This window comes from Pelophylax lessonae (assembly GCF_965119305.1).
Source record: "Pelophylax lessonae genome assembly, chromosome: 4".
In the NCBI taxonomy this organism is placed as follows: domain Eukaryota; kingdom Metazoa; phylum Chordata; class Amphibia; order Anura; family Ranidae; genus Pelophylax; species Pelophylax lessonae.
The window spans coordinates 576,327,718-576,351,714 of NC_138771.1; the positions used below are offsets into that span (position 1 = coordinate 576,327,718).

General features: G+C 42.6%; 1 protein-coding gene across 4 annotated transcripts in view; it reads left to right on the top strand.

Annotated features, from left to right (window-relative positions):
* BRD4 (bromodomain containing 4) overlaps positions 1-23,997 on the top strand; it is a gene marked incomplete at its 5' end in the record, with an annotated part of 147,882 nt that overhangs the window by 34,975 nt on the left and 88,910 nt on the right. The window contains one exon of one of the 4 annotated variants that reach the window (XR_014225196.1): positions 4,977-5,132. The exons of the other annotated variants lie outside the window; for them this stretch is intronic. Of the gene's footprint in view, positions 1-4,976; positions 5,133-23,997 lie in introns of those variants that run through there. 4 annotated transcript variants of the gene reach the window in all.

Consider the following 23,997-nt stretch of genomic DNA (forward strand, 5'->3'; position numbering starts at 1 on the left):
TATTCTTGTGAGTATATTTTTGAATTTTACTTTTTGTTGTCTTTTTATATTATACATAGTTTTTGTATCCGTCTTAACTATTTATAAAATATGCATACCACAAATTTTTCTTTTACTACATCTGGGACCAGATATTGTTGTTGGGTCCGGTTCACACTGGCATTTAAAAGCAGGAATTTGGGGCACTTTTTTCTTAAATTTCTAGTAAATCAGTCTGCAATTGATAATATGGACAGCACATGGTGAAGCCTTTGTGTTGCTTTGCTGCACTTAAAAAAATGAAGCCTGAAGTGGAGTTTGGAAGGTGTTGAAGCATCTCTACTCCTTCCATACAAGTCTATGGTAATGCACCATAAACGTGCCAATGTGCATTTGCGGCACTATAGGCCTTGTTCACAGCAGACAAAAAGACATCTGGGTGCATTTTAAACATGCATTAATGCTATACGTTGGTTTGTTAAGCGTTAGTATTTTAGCAAGTGTAAACAAGTCCTTACTGTAGGCTGCGGTTGAGGGGTATGTACAACGTGTGTGTGTGTGTGTAGGCAGATGTTGCTTTCACTCTCATGCACTGAAAATAATGATATGAAAAATGTTGTACTGGGTTAGTTTTACAGGCCATGTGTCTGTGATTTTGATGGAATGTCTTGGAAGGAAGAATTAAAAGTGTTTACACATTGTTCTGTGGCAGCAATAAACGATTAAAACCCTTTACACAAGTTCCATAATTCTAATTGGTTTATTTATCACAACCAAATGAATACTGAGATTCTCTGATTTGCTGGATGGTTGGAGGTCTTTTTACATGTGCATTTAGTTTATTACATTTGATGGATGCAGTGTCTGAGGGGAAAAATTATTTCAGTTGTCTTTCATTCTTAGCAGTTATGTAATGTATTCACACAGCAAAGGAAGATTCTGATGAATTTGGAAGTGCACAGACAATTACCAAAGACATGGTGATTTTTTTTTTTTTACTAAAACAAACTTTATACTTACCTGCTTTGTGCAATAGTATTACACAGAGCAGCCCCAAACCTCCTCTTCTGGGGTCCCCCGCTGGTGCTGTCTGCCCCTTTTGCCATGATGGCAGATGTGTGGGCTTGATCCCGAGGCAGGCCATCTCTTGACACACAGTTCTGCTCAGCTCCAATCTCTCCTCACAGGATTTGATTGACAGCATCAGGAGCCAATGGAGAGGGGGAGAGAGCAGCATCGTTGCTTGTGCAAAGCGCTGGATCAAGGTCAGACTTTAGTGGGGGTTTTTTGGGGGGGGGGGGGGGGCAGAATCTGACCAAGTTTTATCTTTTTTTTTTTTTTTTTTTTTACTTTAATGCAAAAAATCTTTAGCCAGTACGGCCATATTCTGTATTTGTTTTGTTAGTGGACATTTTGGTTATTACATGCTAAGGTGTGCTTGGTGGTTCGGTAAGAATACATTGATTGATAGGCCTTATGCACATGGGATGTAAAAAAAAAAAAAAAAAATGTCTGTTTACAGACGTTTTGACTTTATTTGACGTTTTGACTTAAAAAAAAAAAAATGTTTATAGACGTTTTGACTTTATTTCTTTCCACCTGTAAACATACCTCTTTGCTTTATGGCTATGCACACATAGTTGTATACGGCATATTAGGAGCGTTTAGAGGTTATCTTGTAGAATAGTACAGACTTCTGGGGAAATTGGTGAGCCAATTGCACTCGCAGGTAATTCCATTTCAGGGGGTGTTCTGTATACCAATGGTGTACGGAATGCCTCCAGGTTGCCATATTGCATTGAGTTTTACAAACAATTACAGCGCTGCAGATTGAGAACCAAAGGTGATATGTAATAATAAAATATGGCTTGGGTAGCAATTTTTTGATATATAAAAAAAAAAAAAAAAATAGAATTCGCTATATTTTTTTCCCACTAATGTGGAGTTGCCTTTTAGGGCTCCATGCACATGGAAATTGAGGGGGCTCAGAAGTGCTGAAGCCTAAAATTCTCTGCGCTTTCCCTGGGAGCTGAATGGCTGAACTCATGCAAAGGCCAAGACCCCGGAGCATCTGTGTATACTGCAGCTCTCTGGTAGTAAAGTGCTGGGAATTTTATGCTGGAGTGGTTTTGAGCCTATAAATATCTGTAGGCAGAAGCCCTTAGGGCTCTTTCACACGGGCGGTCCATGTGAGAGCTCCGCTGCGGTCCTTTTTTTTTTTTTTTTCACGGGAGTGGAAGACATTTCTGTCATCCGCTCCGTGTGTCTGCATATCATCCCATCCGTTTGCGGATGATACGCGGACATAATGTAAGTCTATGGGCATTGCAGATGTCAGCGGAGGTCACCGCTGACATCCGATTTTCCTTCCTTTCCGTTTTTTGAACGGAACAAAAATAGGGTTCTGTTCCATTCCAAAAAACGGAACAGAACTGACAGGAGGAAAATCGGATGTCAGCGGATGGTATTCCGCTGACATCTGCAATGCCATAGACTTACATTATGTCCGCAAATCATCCGCAAAAAAATAGGATGATTTGCGGACATACGGAGCGCCCGTGTGAAAGAGCCCTTAAGGTAGTTACAGAGAAAATATAAAGAAAAATTCTGTACGAGGCCCAGTCGTTTGATTTTCGTATAGCATGTACACATCTTTGACATTGGAGTTAGACTTTCCAAACAAAACATTTCCAACGTGACAAACTCCAAAATGTTTCTCGTTTGTGAACAGAACAAACATAAGTGTGCGGTTTTCGTACAGGAAAAATTTGATATGAAAGACTATGCATGATCGGAAATCATAAACAAGTAAAAAAAAGCCTAAGGGCTCTTTCACACGGGCCGTCAGATCAGATCCGCCTGTCAGTTTTTCAGGCGGATCCGATCTGATCCTCCATGCAACTCTATGGGGCAGAGGATGTCAGCGGAGACACCTCCGCTGCCATCCGTATCCGATCCTGTCCGTGAAATCCGGATGGAAACTCTTATTTTTCCATCCGTCCTAGCGATCGGACCGGATGGGATCGGATGAGAGCGGACAGGCGGTCCGCTCTCATCCGATCCCCCCATAGAGAGCAGCGGGAGCTGTGACACCTCCCTCCGCACTGCAAGCGGAGACGGAGCTGTCATCCGCCGGCTCAGCGGGGATCGGTGGATCGATCCTCGTTGAGCAGCACAGATCCGCCTACGGAGGCGGACCGTGTGAAAGAGCCCTTAATCGTTTGAAAATGTTGTGTACAATTAGTACCATCCTCGGTTTTTACCTGCTGTGACACATCAGGGAAAACCTATTTTCCTCTCGTGCGTGCTGGCTGTACTCTCAAGTGGAGTATTTGACCACGATGACAATGCAGCAGAACTGGGAGACAGAGCGTTGTCACCCTTTAGCAGGAAGTGCATTCATCACAGGATCACAAGGAATTTGAAACCAGTAGTAAAAGGTAAACTTTTTTTGAACTTGTACCTACATTTAGGCTTACAATACCTTGTAGGTACAATGACTACCTCCTAAATGTGTGCCGTTTAGGAGATACATCTGCTGCAGTCAATGTCACCAGTGTGTGTGTGCGCGCTCTGCGTTCATGTATCCGGGGCTCTGCTTGCCCATCGGGACCGACATTGAGGTTGCTGCTGGATAGAGGGGTGGGAGCAGAGCGTGTCTGATCTTCTTCCCTCTTTGTTGCAGACAGGGAAAGCAATATTATTGATGTCCCTTCCAGGTCCGCCTCTCAGTGTCATTGGCCAGGAAAGAATTTAATGTAATGCCATCTCGATTGCATTACATTCATTGGAGCACAGGGTCCTTTAGACCCTGGATGTCTCATTAATTACGACCTGTCACCAAAAAAAAAAAAAAAAAAAAAAAAAAAAGTAAAGTCACCACATGGGGGACTTTTTGTCCACAGACCAATTTGCAGTAAGAAAGCAGGAACCATTCACTATTGAAATACTACACAACTGGATGTCTTATGCTATATTACATTGCTTACCTTTAGGACAAAAAAATCCCCCTATGTGACATAAAAAAAAAAAATTGTTACACCCAAGAACATAACCCCCCCCCCCCCCCCCAGAAAAAAAAAAACAACGTCTGAGACCCCCACATATGTGCATGTGTCAGGGGTGCCTATGCATGAAAATGTTGATGGTTATACATGTGATATTTCTATCACCAGATTCCTTCATAACACTAAACTGATGACCGATAGGGGCTTTTAAAGTGCTGCCTAGGGAAATATAGGGTACCGATGTTTGACCTGTTGGGTATCTATTAACGCAGTGCAACCTCATCTTTTATATCGTACAAAAAAAAAAAAGCACTGGTTAATGCATTTCTCTGCCCTAAAATTAACTTTAGTCTATTTATTTATTTTTTTCTGAAATTTTGCATTTCTGCACCCTTTGCTGTAACATTAACAATGGGAACTATCACTATATTATTCTTTAGGGTGTCTGCTTTTAGAAAATAATGTTTGGGGGTTTTATAGAATTATCAGGCCTAAAATTATTATTTTTTTAAGCATGGATGCAAAAAAAAAAAAAATAAAAATAAAAAATAATGCAGAAATGGATGAGGCAGTAAAAGAGTTTATATAAACTGCAGATTTATAAATAATGAAAACTACTTCTGGAGTGATATTTTGTTACTTCTACACACTATTTAGTATTTTGAATATATTTGTATTCTAAAACCATGTCTGCCCAGATGAGAACCAGGAATTCAGAAAGAACATCTCCCTGGTCCGTAGTGCACACTGCGTTATTTGCGTAGCTGCTCTCTTTGCGTGATGCCCGCAGTTACATGTGATTGCATCACCACGTTCCTGCTGCGCATGATGTCAGTTCCGCGATGAAGCAAACGCGTTCGTGAATCGCCTACTTTACGACGCCAGCGTGACGTAAGGTTGCTCCTCCTTGAGCTCGTTGGCCGTCGAGGTCCTGTTCCGTCACGCTGTTTCCGTAGCGTAAATTCCAGGTACGCAATTGGCGCAGAGGAAGTCTTGCGCTGTTTCCGTAGCGTACGCGACGTGAATATGGCACTTGCGCTCTCCGCTCGGTCCGCAGCTGCAGACATTGCGCAGTTTCCGTAAAGCCAGATCTCCTTGGCGGGCCCTGTGTCGGACGGTGAGGCGGCTGCTGGTGACGCGCTTCGGGTGTGTATTGTGTGTCATTCGGCGGCGGGGTGCCGCTGTGTGTCCGTGTGCCGAGTTTCTCGCTGTGTTCAGGGCGGCATACCGGGAAGGAGGAGCCGGGGCCTGGAGAGCAGCCCCGAGCCGGCGCCATTTTCTGGGAGAGGAGGCCCGGGGGTGGGTTTATCGGAGTCCCCGGCTGATATGTGGCCAGAGAGCCGTGTAGTTGGTGTTTATAGGAGGCTTGTAGGGAGGGGCGGGGGAGCCGGGACTAGGCCGTGTTTGTGGCGGATGATTATGTGACTGATACAATGAGGTGCAGAGAGAGAGGGAGGGGCTGCTGTGTGCATGGAAATCACCTCATAGCTGCATGGAGGAGGATGGAGATCACCTCATAGCTGCATGGAGGATTCATTATGACCTCCAAATATTTATCCTAGCCTTTGTCCATTCTGTGGGGTTACAGAAGTGATCAGGACACTCTAGCTGCAGTATAACACCCCCTCCCCCATGGATGGCACTCCTATGTTATTGTATGGGCTGGGCCCCCTCCTGTGCAGTCACCTGTTTATTGTAGGAAGAAACCACTTTCTTCAGATCTATCCAGAGGCTGAGTGTTCTCTATCACACAGCACTGAACTGTTTACTGTTGTGTCAGGTGAGTGAGAAGAGTCATGTGTGATGTGAGGGTGGATATATGCTGCAAGCGGAGAAGGCCATGAGAGCCGCCTATTCTCCTACTCTCCTGGAACCCAGTGTGGGCTTTCCTCACTTCTTCCTGTGTTAAGTCATAGGAATCCGCCTCTGATAGAGAGCAGAAAACACAATGCTGGAGAGTCTTCATAGCTGCAATGTGTAATATTCCATGCAAAAGCTTCCTCCCCTCTCCTAACACCTATGCTGACTAACCTGTGTAAGAAACATGTATGCTGTATTGGGACAGCTGCATTCACACGTACATAAGCTTTAATTGCATCCCAGTCTTAGTCCGTAGGGTTTAATATTGAGTTGGCCCACCCTTTGCAGATATAACCGCTTCAACTCTTCTGGGAAGGCTGTCCACAAGGTTTAGGAGTGTGCCTATGGGAATGTTTGACCATTCTTCCAGAAGTGCATTTGTGAGGTCAGGCACTGATGTTGGAGAGAAGGCCTGACTTGCTGTTCTCTCCAGTTGAGGTCAGGACTCTGTGCAGGCCAGTCAAGTTCCTCCATCCCAAACTCGCTCATCCATGTCTTTATGAACCTTGCTTTGTGCACTGGTGTGCAGTCATATTGGAATAGGAAGGGGCCATCCCCAAACTGTTCCCACAAAGTTGGGAGCATGAAATTGTACAAAATGTCTTGGTATGCTGATGCCTTAAGAGTTTCCTTCACTGGAACTAAGGGGCCAAGCCCAACCCCACACCATAACCCCCCCCCCCTTTCACCAAATGATTTGGACCAGTTCACAAAACAAGGTCCATAAAGACATGGATTAAGATTGGGGTGGAGAAACTTGACTGGTCCTGACCTCAATCCGATAAAACACCTTTGGGATGAATTCAAGCGGAGACTGCTAGCCAGGCATTCTCGTCCAACATCAGTGCCTGACCTCACAAATGCACTTCTGGAAGAATGGTAAAACATTCCCATAGAAACACTCCTAAACCTTGTGGACGGCCTTCACCGAAGAGCTGAAGCTGTTGTAGCTGCAAAGGGTGGGCCAACACAATGTTAAACCCTACGGACAAAGACTGGGATGCCATTAATTTTCATGTGCGTGTAAAGGCAGGCGTCCCAATACTTTTGGCAATCTAGTATTTATACGTACCTGTTTGCAAGCCACCTTGGTCCAGTCACATGATCCAGTTCCCCTGGGTCAGCCAGCAGTGGCTGCAGTAGAGAGGAGGGAGCTGCAAAGACAGATGGGACATGGGAGCCTATGGGTGATGTCACTGCTCACAGGCTTTGCCTTCATTTATCAAGTGCTCTCTCCTTTCCCCTGCAGCTGACATAGGGGGGACCACTTTACGGGAGCAGCCTCAGAAAAGGTAAGTATACAGATATTTCTTACACAGGTTAGTCAGAATAGGTGAGGGACCATTTTTAAGAGTAGTTTGGTTTTGTATGGAATTCTACTTTTAAAGGCTCGTTCACATGGCTGTACAGCGCCCAGATTGGTATATCTGTGTCAGGAATGGATAGGTGTTTGTGTCAGCTGCAGGCAGGAAGCCTGTACATATCAAGGACCGGCCAATGGTCTGCAGCTCCTAACACATAGTTGCTCAGGGGCAATTAGGCCCCTTTCATAAGGATGTTCCGATCGGGTCCGCCTGTCAGTTTTTCAGGCAGACCCAATGGAAACCTCTATTCTGCTCTGTAGAGCGGCAGATGTTAACATACATAAATCCGTTTACACCCGCCTGCATCAAATCCCTCAAAAACAAATTGATGGGGATACATTCTCCATCAGTCTGTCAGATTGGATGACCGGTGTAAACAGAAAGGTGGTTCATTTACATCCAGCCTCCCATAGAGGAGAGGGGTCTGTTTCCATGTCAGCTCTGCATGAGCGGACCGGACACAGGCCTGTTATCTGCCTGCTCCGCAAGGATCAGCAGAAAGTTCCCCTGCTGAGCAAACGGATCGCAGCCACAGTTCACCCCTTGTGAAAGGGTCCTTACATGCAGCTAAGGGACATTTGAGCAACTCACACTCGTCTGTCCCAAACAGCAGGTAGGTACTCTTTATGGGCCATACACACTATAAGATTTTCTGAAGACTTTTTCCTTTAGATTTACCAAAACCATATACTATGAGGTCAAACCTAAACACGTTCAATTTGTATGCAATCTAGCAGGCCCCTGCACTACATAGAAAAGGTAAATCTGAAGGAAATCTAATAGCAAAAGTTGGATAGTGTGTATCCAGCTTTATCGGCCCTACCTGCGGACAGCTGTGGAGCCTTTCTCTGAGCAGCTGCAGCTAATCATAGGCGCCTAGCCTTTCCTACCCCAGGCCACTGAGTCTAGGGCCGCTCACCTGTCCCTAAGGCTCCATTCACACCTGAGCGTATCGTTTTCAGGCGTTTTTTGCAGGTGTTTGGACTTGGAGGCAGGCATTGATATCTAACAAAATGACTTGTAATCTGCCAAAAAAGAAGCTCATGTACTTTTTCAAGCTTTAGGCGTTTTGCTTTAGGCGTTTTGCTTCAGGCGACAAAATGTTCAGATGTGAATAGGGGCTATTGAAATGAATGGGATTTTGCCTGTTGGGCTTTTGAGACTTCAGAGATGAGCGTTTTACGAGCTGAAAATCGCTCAGGTGTGAACAGGGCCTAGAGCAGGTATTCGCTCCATGTGTGACTGCATGTGGACAGCTGCAGAGTCTTTGCCTGTCATTGATTTGCACTGTCTGAGCGACTGCAGGTAATCGAAACACCTGGCTGCACCCACACCAGAAATGTTGTATATGGCTGTGTGAATCCCAACTGTAAGCAATGTAATCTAGCAGAAGGCATCCATTTGCGTAGTGTTTTTTAACAGTGCTTTATTACTGCAAATTGTATGGCCAGTGTAGTCATGGACATGCTAATTTTTCTAGGTGTGCCGCCCCCCCCCCCCCCCCCCATTTTATAGTAAGTCATTAAAAATCTCTTCTTTTTAATGGAATTTTTGTTCACTGCATTTAGGTAAATCTGGAGGTACTGGGGAGGAAAGAGCATACAGTCTCATTATTCACCTGCCTTTTACTCATGCAAAACGTGTTTAAAAAAGCCAAGGGTACTAGAGAGAAAGTGAGGGAAAATCTGCAACGGGCACAGACGATAATGAAACAAATCTGACATGGGCTCTGTCATAGTCATTTTGTTTGATTTGCTATTTGAGCCCAGTTCCAGCATGGACAAGCATTGTCAGCGTTAAAGGGGTTCTAACGCCCTCCTCTGTCCAAAACTAAAAACAAAAATTGTTTTGGCTTGCCATTCTATAAACTCTTCAAATTTTCTCCCTTTTGGTCTGCTAAATATATGATTAACAGTGTTTTTGTTACATCTGTTCGATAAGTGCAAAATACCTGTTCAGTTTGGCAGAATTTGTGATGTGAAAACTTCCTGACTGTGCTCAAGGAGAAGGTGAGGAGAGGTCTGTGTTTATAATCCATCAGAAATGAAGTTGGCAAGGCTTGACACCACATGCTTAGGAATTTAGAGTTGTGTTGTCATGTTAAAGAGGAAGGTAGGAGCATATTATGCCTGGCACATCAATTGTTATTTTTCTGTACTTGTGGTGTGTTAAAAGGGATAAAACCTTTGGAGATGTGCTTGAGAAATACAATGTAGCTTGTATTGGAGTGCATACATGTAAACAGGAAGTGGCTGCAGTAGCGCCAAGTTGCTTGCACATATTTTTTTTTCTTCTTTTTTGCAAGTAAGACAATGGCAAAGGTTTAAAGTGGATATAGTGGATAAGTGGATGATTCATGAAATTTGACCTAGGCACATCTATCTGTAGTGTTTACTTATCTCTCTTCAAATCCCTAAGACCAGTTGCTTTTTCCTGCTCCTTCTGTTAGCATGATAACATCTGACAAGTTCTCAACTGAGCTAAAACCAGGCTTTGTGTTGGTAGCAGAGAGCTGGTCTATTCATAGCACAGCTCTTCTGGTTTCTGACTATGTGGAGAGGGGGTGTGTGCCTTTCCTCCAATCAGCTGTCTCAAACTGTATGGCCAAACTTTCCTCCCACAGGTGAATCAGGAAGAGAAAATTCTAACAGGACGTACACTTTCACAGTATAGAAAGCTGTAGACAGCAGGTATACATGTAAAACTTATGTAGGAAGATTTGTTTCATCTTTGTGTATCATCCGAGGCTGTTCTCTTCACTGGGTATATGTGAGGGTTTACATCCGCTGTAATGCAGAGTGCTTCAGCAAACTTCTTAGGGCTTGTTCATGCAGATTGCCAGGGGCTGTAAAGAAATAAAAAATATTTTATATAGTTGAGTCGTGGTTTTACCACCCCCTTAAGCTGCAGTGGTGGCCAATGGCAACATTTATGCTATATGCTGCATTTCGCAGGCAGTGCCGCCGTCGAATGTGACCCAGTCAAATGTATGGTGCCGCATTGCAGCAGCCCTGCAACAGAGTGTAATGCATGTGGTTGCTGCACAAAGGTACGGCCTTGCAACATTTACCCTTTCTCTGCCAGGTCCATACAAATTTCTGCCTGTCAGGTGGATGCATTCGCTGCCGTTCAGGTAGCTGCGTTGCCGCCCGATAGCCTCTTGTAGACCCTGCATGTCTCATTAACCACTTCCCACAAACCGACGTACCTGTACATCGGCATGAAGAAGTGGTTGTACAGGCATCAACCCGGTACCGTCTTTTTTAGAGCCGGCGGTCGTCTTTCTAATGATTAGGGCTGCAACTAACGATTTATTTTCATAATTGATTAGTTAGCCGATATTTAGGTAAAAACCTTTAAAGTGTGGTGTATAAGCGCCGGTTCACATTGCAGCGACGCTACTTCGCACGCGACCTCCGAGGTCGCGGTGCGAGCAGTGCGCCGCGACCTCGGAGCGGCCGCCACGGACTTCATAACATTGAAGTCTATGGCGGTCGCCTCCGGATCGCCCCAAAGAAGCTCCGGACCCTTTTTCTAGGTCGGAGCGACTTGTGTCGCTCCTATTAGAACTGGTCCGCAGCTTCCCTATGGGAGGCGACCTGTGAGGCGACCAGGTCGCCTCACAAGTCGCCCTAGTGTGAACCGGCACTAATTTAGTTATTATGTAAAGTTAAAAAAAAATAAATAAAAGGCAATTTATTCTTAAATATCTATATGCAGTGGTAAATATAAATAGCCAACTATATGGTTAGGGAGAAGACTCTCTAATCTACTCGGAGAATAACAGACAGGAGAGATATACTGTATATACTATTAGAGATTGAATCTAGTAAATATCAAACCCAGAGATCAGATTTTTTATTTAAAGAAACAAAATTAATTTTGCGGTTTTTCAGTCAAAACTGTAATCTACACTGCTCAAAAAAATTAAAGGAACACTTTTTAATCAGAGTATAGCATCAAGTCATTTTAAACTCCTGGGATATTGATCTGGTCCGTTAAGTAAGGGAGTTATTAATCAGTTTCAGTTGCATTGGTGTTAATAAAATTAATGACAAGTGCATTAGATGGACAACAATGAGGCGACCTCCAAACCCGGAATGGTTTTACAGGTGGAGGCAACTGAACATTTTTTCCCCTACTCCTCTTTTCTGACTGTGTTTCACTAGTTTTGCATTTGGCTAGGGTCAGTGTCATTACTGATATCTTGAGGCGATACCTGGACCCTATAGAGGTTGCACAGGCAGTCCAACTCTTCCAGGATGGCACATCAATACCTGCCTTTGCCAGGTTTGCCGTGTCTCCCAGCACAGTCTCAAGAGCATGCAGGAGGTTCTAGGAGACCTGGACAGGGCTGTAAAAGGTCCTTAACCCGCCAGCAGGACCGGTATCTGCTCCTTTGTGCAAACAGGGACACGATGAGCACTGCCAGAGCCCTTCAAAATGACCTCCAGCAGGCCACTGGTGTGAATGTCTCTGACCAATCAGAAACAGACTTCATGAGGGTGGCCTGAGGGCTTGATGTACTGTAGTGGGCCCTGTGCTCACTGCCAGGCAAATACAACACTGGTGCCCTGTGCTTTTTACAGATGAGATTAGGTTCACCCTGAGCACATGTGACAGACGAGAAAGGGTCTGGAGAAGCCGTGAAGAATGTTATGCTGCCTGTAATATTCAGCATGACCAGTTCGGTGGTGGGTCAGTGATGGTCTGGGAAGACATATCCATGGAGGGACGCACAGACCTCTACAGGCTAGACAATGGCACCCTGACTGCCATTATGTATCGGGATGAAATCCTTGGACCCATTGTCAGACACTATGCTTTTGCAGTGGGTCCTGGGTTCCTCCTGGTGCATGACGGTGCCCACCCCTATGTGGTGAGCGTATGCAGCCAGATCCTAGAGGATGAAGGGCATGCATACAACCCCGTGGGGGGCATACAAACTACAGAGTACCATTTTGAGTTTCTGCATTGAAATTTCAGCAAAATGGACAAGCGTGCTTCATAATTTTTTCACTTTTGTTTTTGGGGTGTCTTTGAATTCAGCCCTCTGTAGGTTGATCATTTTCATTTCCAGTGAACAATGTGGTATCTTTTTGTTCTTAACACATTACCCAGGCCATATCAGTATAAATACCCAGAATGAAATTTTTCTGCATTGAGATCTGATGTTTTATCAAAGTGTTCCTTTAATTATTTTGAGCAGTGTATTATGTATGACAGACTCCCTGGCTTGCTTGATAAAAGCTACCTGCCCCTGCTGTCACTTATGCTGGCCATACAAAAACAATGTCTTCTTTCAAAACAAATTTCATTTTAAGAACATTCGTTCGATTTTCAAATTGTTAGAAATCAATGTTCATTTTTGACCACAGTGAAGTGAAGATTCAAAAGAGAAAAAATAGAAAACCTCTTGGTCAAAGGAATTTTTAGACGGTGTATGTGGTTTTCGTTCGGAAATTACATTGATTTACAAAACTGAGGTAAAAGCCTGTGAAATTTTCAAACAACATTCTTTCATTCAGTGAAAGTACGAAGATTTTTTGTATGAATGCTTTTATCCAAAAATCGATACGTGTATGGCCAGCATAGGGCTCAATTCACACCTTTGCTTTCGATCCATATCTGCAATGCTTTTTGCTGAGCATTTTTGCACACGAGATTTCGCTGCCATTAGCTTTTTGCATTATTTATGCTTTTTTTTTTTTTTTGGCAAATTTGTTGTTGAGCAGATTAAAAAAAACGCCAATTGCGGCAAAAACATTTTACAACTTTATAGTACAAAAAGAGCAGATAATCGCTACTATAAGGGGTTCATTTATACTGTGAAACAGTGAAAGTTTTATAATATACTGTGTATGTATGTATATATATATGTATATATATATATATATATATATATATATATATATATATATATATATATATATATATATATATATATATATATATATATATTATATTACACCCAGAAGTAGGATATATGGGCTTTTTAACTAGGAGTCAGACATGAAGGTTGGAAGGGAGATATAACCCTTTTATATTAAAGTAGTACTAAAAGCTGAGAATTATTAATGGATATGATCATTTTAAATCTAATGCACAATACTGGTAAAAGTTTACTTTAAATTTAACTGTAATGACTTATATTACATCCAGTGTATCAGCCTCCACCTTCCCTGGGTTTAGATTCTGATCTTCCCTACAGTCTTTTATAGTGATTATGTTTTTTTTAAACAAACATACCTACTGCTTATCTGCTCTGTGTAATGGTTTTGCACAGAGCAGCCCAGATCCTTCTCTTCTGGGGTCCCCTACTAACACTTCTGGCTCCTCCTACCTTCAGAGTGTCCCTATAGCAAGCTGCACAGTATAGTATAGAGTGCCCCTATAGCAAGGTAAAAAACTTCTGCCTTTGAAACCACTTACTTCCTGCCCAGGACTACATGACCCATGAGGCATTGCTCCTCACACATTCACAAGTTCTCAGGCACTTACTGACATGTGTGGATGGTGTACTGAGCTGTATGTGCTTCACTGTATTTCCTAATATGTAAACCAATAATGCACTCTGTATGCAGGCTAACTAATCGGCTGACCAACTAATATAAGATAATATTTGACAACTATTTTCATAATCGATTCGTTGTTTCGGGTAACCGATGCGGCTCAGCAGTCGTCCCCCCCGCCCGCCCCAACCAGTGATGTCGCTTCCACTTTACTCGGCTACCAATGGCGCCGATTTTAAAAAAAAAAAAAAGTCACGGTATTTAAAAAAAAAAAAAAAATAAAGAAATGCAGATTTTGGCGTCTTGAATACTTTCAAGTGCAGTGTAGGGGTTTGACCCTAGATCCTTCCATAAAGAGTACCTGTAACTGCCTATTACTGTCACAAGGGATGTTTTACGTTCCTTGTGACAGCAATAAAAGTAGTCAAATTTATTTTTATTTTTTTTAAAGGAACAGTGATAAAAATAAATAGGGAAATTTTTTTTTTTTTTTTTATATAAAGCGTCTCCGTGAGCTTGTGCACCAAAGAGAACACATAAGTAAGTTGCGCCCGCAAATGTAAACCGTGTTCAGATTACACATGAGAGGTATTGCCGCGATCGTCCGCACTGGAGCAATAATTCTAGAAAAAGACCTCCTCTGTAACTCTAAACTGGTGACCGTTAAAATTTTTTAAAGCCTCACCTATGGAGATTTTTAAGTGCCGTAGTTTGTCGCCATTTTACGCATGAGCAATTTAAAACTGTAACATGTTAGCTATCTATTTACTCGGCATGACATCATCTTTCACAATATACAAAACAATTGGGCCTAATTTTTTTTTTATTCAGTGAAGTTTATTTTTTCCAAAAAAATTGTGTTTAAAAGACCACTGTGACAAAAAATATTGCAATGACCTCTGTTTTATTCTTCAGAGTCTTTGCTAAAAAATATATAATGTTTGGGGGTTCTAAGTAATTTTCAAGCAAAACCATGCTGATTTTAACTTGTAAACAACATGTGTGAGAAAATAAGTGGTTAAAATGAAATTGTCACCTACAAATCAGGGGTGCTTATACATGAAAACGTCAGTTGCGATAATTCTAGCACAAGATCTCCTCTGTAACATTAAACTGACCTATAAGGGGCCTTTGAAGCGTCGCCTATAGAAAATCTAGGGTACTGAAGTTTGTCGCCATTTCACAGGCACACATAAATTTATAAGGTTTGACATGTTGGGTATCCCTTTACTTGGTGCAAGCTCGTCTTTTTTTTTTTTTTTTTTTTTTTATCAAAAATGTAGGTATTTTATTGCGTTCATTTGCCCTAAAATTTACTTTTTAGTGTGTTTTTTTTTTTTTAACTGAGATTTTGGGTTTCCTAGAACTTTGCGGTAGCCTCAAGTGACATAAAAAATTGGAACTACCACTATATTATTCTTTAGGGTGTCCGCTTTCAGAAAATATAAAATGTTTGGGGGTTTAATGTAATCTTCAGGCCTAAACTATTTTTTCTGTGTGGAGAAATGCAAAAACTGCTCTGGCAGCGAAAGAGTTAAAACAGGTGGGGAAGAGATGACTTCTCTCCCAGCTGTCTGTCAAATGCCCTTTGAAAAGCGATTCACCACGGGTGACTTTTGAGAAGGATGGCATGAGTGAACAAGGGTGTAAACAAGCCCTTATAGTCCTAAATAGACTTTAAAAATGTGAAAATATGTCTTTTGAGCACTGTTTAGTGACTCTAGTGCACAGATGTGATGGTTGTTGGGCCTTCTATACACATAAATATGTCGTCAGCAAAACCTGGATGTGAACTTTTCTGCTTTAGAAGCATGGACTTGGGGCTGTCAATTGCTACCATTAGGGAAAACTTGTGGCAAACAGTTGTCAGTGCTTTGGCAAAGTTTTTTACATATTAAAGTAGAACTAAAAGCAAAACTTTTTTTTTTTTTTCTCCCCATTTTGGATAGATTAAGCCAGGGAGGGTTATAACCCCTGTCATATATATATATATATATATATATATATATATATATATATATATATATATATATATATATATATATATATATATATATATATATATATATATATTTTAGCGATCTTTGTCCCATTGCGGAGATTTCCTGACCTAAAGCCAAACAGGAAGTGAGAGGAAATCTTTGCAAATTAAGAGAATTCCTTGAGGACCCCCAGGTCATCAGAACCAGTGTCCCCATTGGAAGAGTTCCCCTCTTACTTTTCTGGGGACAACCCAAAACTTGGGATTTTCTTTTACTTCACCAAAAAAAAAAAAAAAAAAAAAAAGTAATGCAAAGCTGAAAGACAGACATAATGAGCTAGTATAGCATAGCATACTAGCTCATTATATACTTGCCTTAGAACGAAGCGCCCGTACACCAATTACACGGCCGACATGTTAACCTGTCTTCCTTCCTGGGTCGCTTCCTCTGGCCATCTGATTGGGCGGAGCCGCTATGACTTCACGGCACAGGGCTCTGGAGGAACGGCACTGACAGCCCTTCCTTCAGAGCGCATGCGCCAGTGATGTCCCTGCAAACAGTGCATTTTTAGAAAATGTTTACTTTGTACTTTTATCATAGGCTTTTCTATAGGTACAGGTTACAGAGGAAGCTTTACTTCCGCTTTAACTACTGTAAACTCTGAGACGATTGTTTTGTTTACGTTTATTTTAAATTATGGAATTTTCTGCACGTAGTGCTGAAACGTGATTTTCAATGTCCCGCAATCCATTGGAGATGTTTTGGGAGCAGGTAGAATTATGCGGTAGAGCTGCACGATTCTGGCCAAAATGAGAATCACGATTTTTTAGCTTTGAATAAAGATCACGATTCTCTGTGTAACAAAAAAAAATTGGGATAACTTTACTGTTACGTTTCTTTTTTATTCATTAAAGTTTATTAATTGCGTTTGAAAGACTGCTGCGCAAATACAGTGTGACATAAAATATTACAACAATCGCCATTTTATTCTGTAGGGTCTCTGTTAAAAAAAAATATTAAAATGTTTGGGGGTTCCAAGTACTTTTCTAGCAAAAAAAAAAATGATTTTAACTTGCAAGCAACAAGTGTCAGAAGAGGTTAAACTTCCTTTCTCCCTGGCAGAGGGAAGGAAAAGATACAATGTAATCATTTTGTTTATAGTTAGGCTCCTTTCACACGGCCGCTCCGTGTGAAAGGTCCGCTGCGGGACTTTTTTTTTTTTTTCCCACGGAGCGGATGACATTTCTGTCATCCGCTCCGTGTGCCCGCATATCATCCCATCCGTTTGCGGATGATATGCGGACATAATGTAAGTATATGGCACTGCGGATGACACCGCTGACATCCGATTTTCCTTCCTTTCCGTTTTTTACACGGAAGGAAAAATGGGGTTCTGTTCCGTTCGTAAAAACGGAACAGAACTGACAGGAGGAAAATCGGGTGTCAGCGGATGGTATTCCGCTGACATCCGCAGGGCCATTCACTTACATTATGTCCGCAAATCATCCGCAAACGGATTGGATGATTTGCGGACACACGGAGCGGCCGTGTGAAAGGAGCCTTACTGGGAGATTTAATGCTGATAGGCGTTTGCGGGAGGAAAGATACAATGTAATCATTTTGTTTATAGTTGCTGGGAGTTTTCCACAGCTGTTTTCTCTGCTCCCTCAGCTATGCAAAGAATCGAGCATATGTCAGGTTTAGATCGTCAGGGGGGGTGAATCGAGATCGCGATTTTCATACGATTAATCGTGCAGCTCTATTATGCGGTGGGGAAAGGATGCAGTCTGCCGGAATCTTTTTGCTTATGTTTCTGCTGGGTTTTCCTCTGCTGGGTTTTCCTCTCACTTCCTGTGTCTTCACGGCCCATAAAGGGGGGGGGGGGGGTATTCTTTGCAATAAAAATACAGTATAGAGAGAGTATTTAACCGTGTGTGATCGGTCCCAATGACCAATCTTGGACAAAAAATGAGGGGACACGAGAATAAAAAAAAAAAAAAAAAAAAAAAAAAAACCTAAGATTTAAGCCCTTTCCCACTCTATCCAAAGTGTGACTGCAGTTTCCCTTTAGTGCAGGGCTTGACAATCCCCAGGTGCCAGTTCACTATGGCGACAAGAAGTTTTGTCCTGTCACCTGGGCTGCCACCCGAATGCTTCCCACACTCTGCGCGCCCTGTGTGATTGAAAAAAAAAGAGTTGGGTAAAATATTTTTCACACGGGCGGTGCTGCCCAACCGAGTCTGTTTTGCTCAGCGGGGATCGTTCCGCCGATCCCCACTGAGCAGGTGGGTGACAGCTCCGTCTCCGCTCTGTGTGCAGATACGTAGCTGTCAGAGCCCTGCTCTCCTCTATGGGAGATTGAATGATAAGGAACCGCCTGTCCATTTTCATCCGATCCTTCAAACGGATGGAAAATAGGGTTTCCATCTGTCCAGATTTCAGGGACTTGATCGGATCGAATAGCAGCGGGTGTCAGGGGAGATGTCTCTGCTAACATCCGCTGCTCCATAGGGCTGCATGGAGCATCCAATCCGGTCCGCCTGAAAAACTGACTGGCAGACCTGGCTGGAAAGCCTGTGGGAAAGGGGCCTTATTGTAAAAAGTTAAAGTTACACTATAGCACATACAATCCCCCCCCCCTCCCAAAAAAAAAAAATTGAGGCCCACAGTTGCTCACGTACAACCGTAAATGCACACGTCGGGGTGCTTACGCCTGAAGACATAGATTGTGATGTACATGTTGCTTATCGCCTCCTCGCTGGAATGGGAGCAATAATTTTAGTCCCAGACCTTCTTCGTAACGCTAAACTGATGACCTATGGGGAGCTTGTAACTTGTCACCTACGCAAAATATAGGGTACTGACATGTTTAAGGTTTGACATGTTGGGTATCCTTCAGAGATGCACCGAATGAATATTTTGGTACCGAAAATGACACTGCTCAAAAAAATTTAAGGAACACTTTAAAAAAAAAAAATCGGATCTGGATTTCTATACTGATATGGACTGGGTAATGTGTTAGGAAGGAAAGGTTGCCACATCGTATGATGGAAATGAAAATGATCAACCTACAGAGGGCTGAATTCAAAGACACCCTGAAAATCAAAGTAAAAAAAATGATGCTGCAGGCTAATCCATTTTGCTGAAAGTTGATCTTTTCTGACTGTTTTTAACTAGTCTTGCATTTGGCTAGGGTCAGTGTCACTAATGGTATCAAGTGCCATTGCCTCAATGTTTTCTGTGTCTCCCAGCACAGTATCAAGAGCATGGACTAGATTCTAGGAGAGCTAAGCAGGGTCGAAGAAGGTCATTAACCCATCAGCAGGACCGGTATCTGCTTCATTGTGCAAGGAGGACCAGGATGAGCACTTCCAGAGTCCTACAAAATGACCTCCATCAGGCTGCTGGTGTGAATGTCTCTGACCAAACAATCAGAAACCGACTTCATGAGGGTGGCCTGAAGGCTTGATATCCTTTAGTGGGCCCTGTGCTCACTGCCCGACACCATGGTTCACCCTGAGCACGTGACAGACGTGAAAGGGTCTGGAGAAGACGTGGAGAACATTATGCTGCCTGTAACATTGTTCAGCATGACCGGTTTGGTGGTGGGTCAGTGATGGTCTGGGAAGACATATCCATGGAGGGACGCACAGACCTCTACAGGCTAGACAATGGCACCCTGACTGCCATTAGGTATCGGGATGAAATCCTTGGACCCATTGTCCGACCCTACGAGGGTGCAGTGGGTGATGGGTTCCTCCTGGTACACAACAATGCCCGGCCTCATGTGGTGAGAGTATGCAGCCAGTTCCTGGAGGATGAAGGAAATGATACCAATGAATGGCCCCCACACTCGCCTGACCTTATTCCAATAGAACACTTCTGGGACATTGTTTCAGCCCATCTGACGTCGCCAGGTTGCGCCTCAGGCTGTTCAGGAGCTCAGTGATCCCTGGGAGGAAATACCCCAGGACACCATCCGTCATTTCATTAGGAGCATGCCCTGACATTGTCAGGCATGCATACAAGCATGTGGGGGCCATACGAACTACTGACTACCAGTAGTCACTATTGAGTTTCTGCAATGAAATTTCAGCAAAATGGACTGGCCTGCTACATCGTTTTTTTACTTTGATTTTCGGGGTGTCATTGAATTCAGCCCTCTGTAGGTTGATGATTTTCATTTCCATCAAACGATGTGGCATCCTTTCATTCCTAACACATTACCCAGTCCATATCAGTATAGATATCCAGCATGAGATTTTTAAACCTTAAATTCTGATGTGTTTTTAAAGTGTTCCTTTTTATTTTTTTTGAGCAGTGTATAAATATATTTTTATATAACTGTATTTGACTTTCTAATATCCTGAATTTAAATGAATATGAATTTGTCTGCCATTATTGGCGCAAAAAATGCTCCAAAAAAATGAATTTCTTTAACCACTTTACCACCAGAGGATTTTGCTGTCTTCCGTCCAGGCCACTTTTTGCGATTCGACGCTGTGCGAATTTAACTGACAATTGCGAGGTCGTGCGACGCCGTACCCAAGCGAAATTTACTTCTTTTTTTTCCCCACAAACAGAGCTTTCTTTTGGTGGTATTTGATCACCTGTGCGATTTTTACTTTTTGCGCTATAAACAAAAAAAGAGCGTTTATTTTGAAAAAATAACAATATTTTTCACATTTTTTTTATATGAAATTCCCCCCAAAAAATGTAAAAATCAAATTTTTTTAAAATTTTTGGCCAATTTGTTTTATGCTACCTATGTTTGGTAAAAAAAATCGCAATAAGCGTATTTTGATTGGTTTGCGCAAAAGTTATTGCGTTTACTAACTAAGGGAAAGATTTCTGTCATTTTTGGTGTTTTTTTTTTTTTAACGTGTAATGGCGGTGATCTGCGATTTTTTTTTTTTTTTTTTTTTTTTTTTTTTTTTCGGGACTGCGACATTGCGGCGGACAGATCGGACCCTTGACTGACATTTTTGACACTTTTGGGGGTACCAGTGACATTACTGCAGTAATCAGTGCTATATATATGCACTGTTACTGTAAAAATGACACTGGCAGGGAAGGGGTTAATTTTATTGGAGAGGGAGGGGTTAATGTATGCCTGGTGCTTACTGACGTGTGGGGGGGGAGGTGACTGAGTGACAGAAGGACAGATCGGATGTCCAGCTATGCTGAACACTCTGATCTGTCAGTCCCTGTCACTATGGAGATCCGCCCGCTCTGTTTACACAGGCGGGCGGATCTCCTCACTCGATTCCCCGACGATCTGGGTAGAGCAGCAGCGATCGCCGCTGCTCCTCCCCTGGCCCGACTCCCGCTGTGACTGAACACAGCGGGAGCGAGCCTCCGGCGGCGCGCGAGCGCCGCCCACAAGGGGCGGAGTCCAGCGACGTAGGTCTACGTCGCTGGAAGGGATTGTGCCACATTGCCACAGTAGCAGCAATGTGAGCAGGGTTTAAGTGGTTAAATTCTAGGTATGTCTTCACACTGGTCCGTTGCGCTTCTGTTGTGGTGTTAAAAATCCTGCTTGCTGCATTTTTGGTCGGTTAAAAAAAAACACAACAAAAATGCACCTCCCAGTTTAAAATACAGTAAAACCTTGGATTGCGAGCATAATTTGTTCCGGAACCATGCTTGTAATCCAAAGCACTCTTATATCAAAGCAAATTTCCCCATAAGAAATAATGGAAACTCAGATGATTCGTTCCACAACCATTTATTCATAAGTCCTTCAGTTTATAGTCCATAGAAAAAGATTATAGCATTGCGATAGGTTGCATAAAATGTCCATCCACAAATAGCCGCTTCCATAAGGGGATTAGAAGCAAAATCCAGCAGGAGCTACAGAGTATTAAAGAGAAGAGAGGCGCCTCTAAGTGTAGCAATATGGTTCCATTTAATGAAGGTATAACATTTAGCAACTCACATGGTTGATTAATAAAACAGGCACATCTAAGTATGCAGGCATCCGGGGTAAAGCTGTCCACATAGACCATCTTCTGCACCGCCAGCTGCCAGTCTGTAATCCGGACCGGGAAGACCACCCTGCAGTAAAGCGATCTGAAAGCGAGGGGCAGCATGGAAGGGATGACATAGATGGCGGTGAGGTGGATGGTCTATGTGGACAGCTTTACCCCTGATGCCTGCATCCTTAGATGTGCCTATTCCAATCATCAACCATGTGAGTTGCTAAATGTTGTACCTTCATTAGATTTAACCATATTGCTACACTTAGAGGCGCCTCTCTTCTCTTTTATACTTAGCTCTGACTTGAGGCTACTTGTATATCAAGACATCGCTTGTATATCAAGTCAAAATTTATTTGAAAATTTTGCTTGTCTTGCAAAGCGCTCTTAAACCAAGTTACTCTCAAACCAAGGTTTTACTGTACACTGAAAACGCAGCAAGAACGCCTCAATGCACCTGATGCGTTTTTGAGTCACATGACCTATGAAAAAAATCCATAAGCACAGTAAAATTGTGGTAAAATCGCATGCGTTTGCCACACCATTATGGGCACCTTTTTTCTCCACCAGCAAAATCGATAACACAGTTTTGGGCCCATATGTTTCGGCCGCCAAAATTTCGGTGCATCTCTAGTCTCTATTTACTCTCTGCGACCTTGGCTTTTATATTTTACCAATAGAATTGGGTAATTTATTGTGTTTTTGTGCCCCCTAAAATTTACTTTTAATGTGTGCGTTTTTTCTTTTTTTGTTGCACTCTGCAGTGTAGTTGAGCATCATGGAAAATGTAGTTTTATGTAATCTTCAGGCCTAAAATTATTTGTTACTGTGGGCAAAAAACGTCTGACTGTGAAAGGGTTAAAGGATAGGTTCACCTTCGGGAGCATGTTATATGTTCCATATGTAAGCTTTGTTAAAAAAAATACTGGCGCCTTACTTTTTTTGCTGGCTCCTAGATTCAAAGCAAATTTGTCAACCCCTGCCTTTAGTGTAATATGTTTTCTAGAAATGTGTGATACAATGTAATATTACAACACATACTGAACAGTTTGTTCCTTGCCTAGATGACCATGAACTGCATTACCATACTCTGACCATTCTTGTCCACCGTCAAAGTAAACATATCATAACTATAGCCTAGTGAAACAAAGTGCAGGTCATAAAGAAGGTACTCTGCATATGCCTATGAAATGCCACTCTGCCCTGGGAACCCTGTAGATTATATTGCAATTACCCTTTTATCAAGCCTGCACTTGCATCCCCCTCTCCAATAAGAGTCGCCCACAATGCCTTATGCATATGTGAATTTAAAGTATAAATAAAGGCACAAGTGTTTTTTTTTTTTTTTTTTTTTCTTTTTTGGACATAGTGGAGAGATTAGAGCATCTGTCAGGGTTTTATTGCGGTCTGTGCCCCTAATAGGGAGATTCATCCTCTCTATTGATGCTGTTTACCATTATTCTTTTTGGAGAGATTTCCTCTTACTACTTGTTGGCTATGGGACAGGAAGTGAAGGGAAATCTCCCCCAATGATACCCAGATGGCAAAAATAATCTGACAGCGATTTTAACTCTTCCTTAGGGTCCTTTCACATGGTCCGCATTCCGTTGCGGACCATGCTCTGCTCAGCGGGGATCGATCCGCTGAGCCGGCGGATGACCGCTCCGTCTCTGCACTGTGTGCGGAGAGGGAGGTGTCAGAGCCCCGCTGCTCTCTATGGGGAATCCGATCAGAACGGACCGTCTGTCCGCTCTCATCTGATCCCCTGGACGGATGAAAAATAGGGTTTCCATCCGTCCGGATTTCACAGACAGGATTGGATGTGGATGCCATGTCTCCGCTGACATCCGCTGCCCCATAGGGATGCATGGAGGATCCGATCAGATCCCCCTAAAAAAGTGACAGGCGGATCTGATTGGACCGCCCGTGTGAAAGGACCCTTCCTTTATCCAAAATGAAGAGTTTTGACTGTATTCACACCTGGGCGTTGCTTTTTTTTTTTTTTGTTTTTTTTTTCAGGCAGCTTTTTTTTTTCTTTTATAAGTGTTTTATAAGTGTTGTGCGTGTTTGTTTACAGCGTTTTTTAAAAGCGTTTTTGAGCTTTGGCATTTTTTAATTGGCCAGTAGAGAAAAATATCATTGGCTTACTATGTTTTTCAGCTTTTTATCTGCTTTTACGTAATTACATTTTTTTTGGAAGGTGTTAAGGGTCAGGGTTTAAAGGTTAGGGGTTCATTTCTTTTTTTTTTTTTTTTTTTTTTATTATTTTTTTTAGGTTAGTGGTTAATATTCGGTTTAATGTGGGGGTTAAAGTG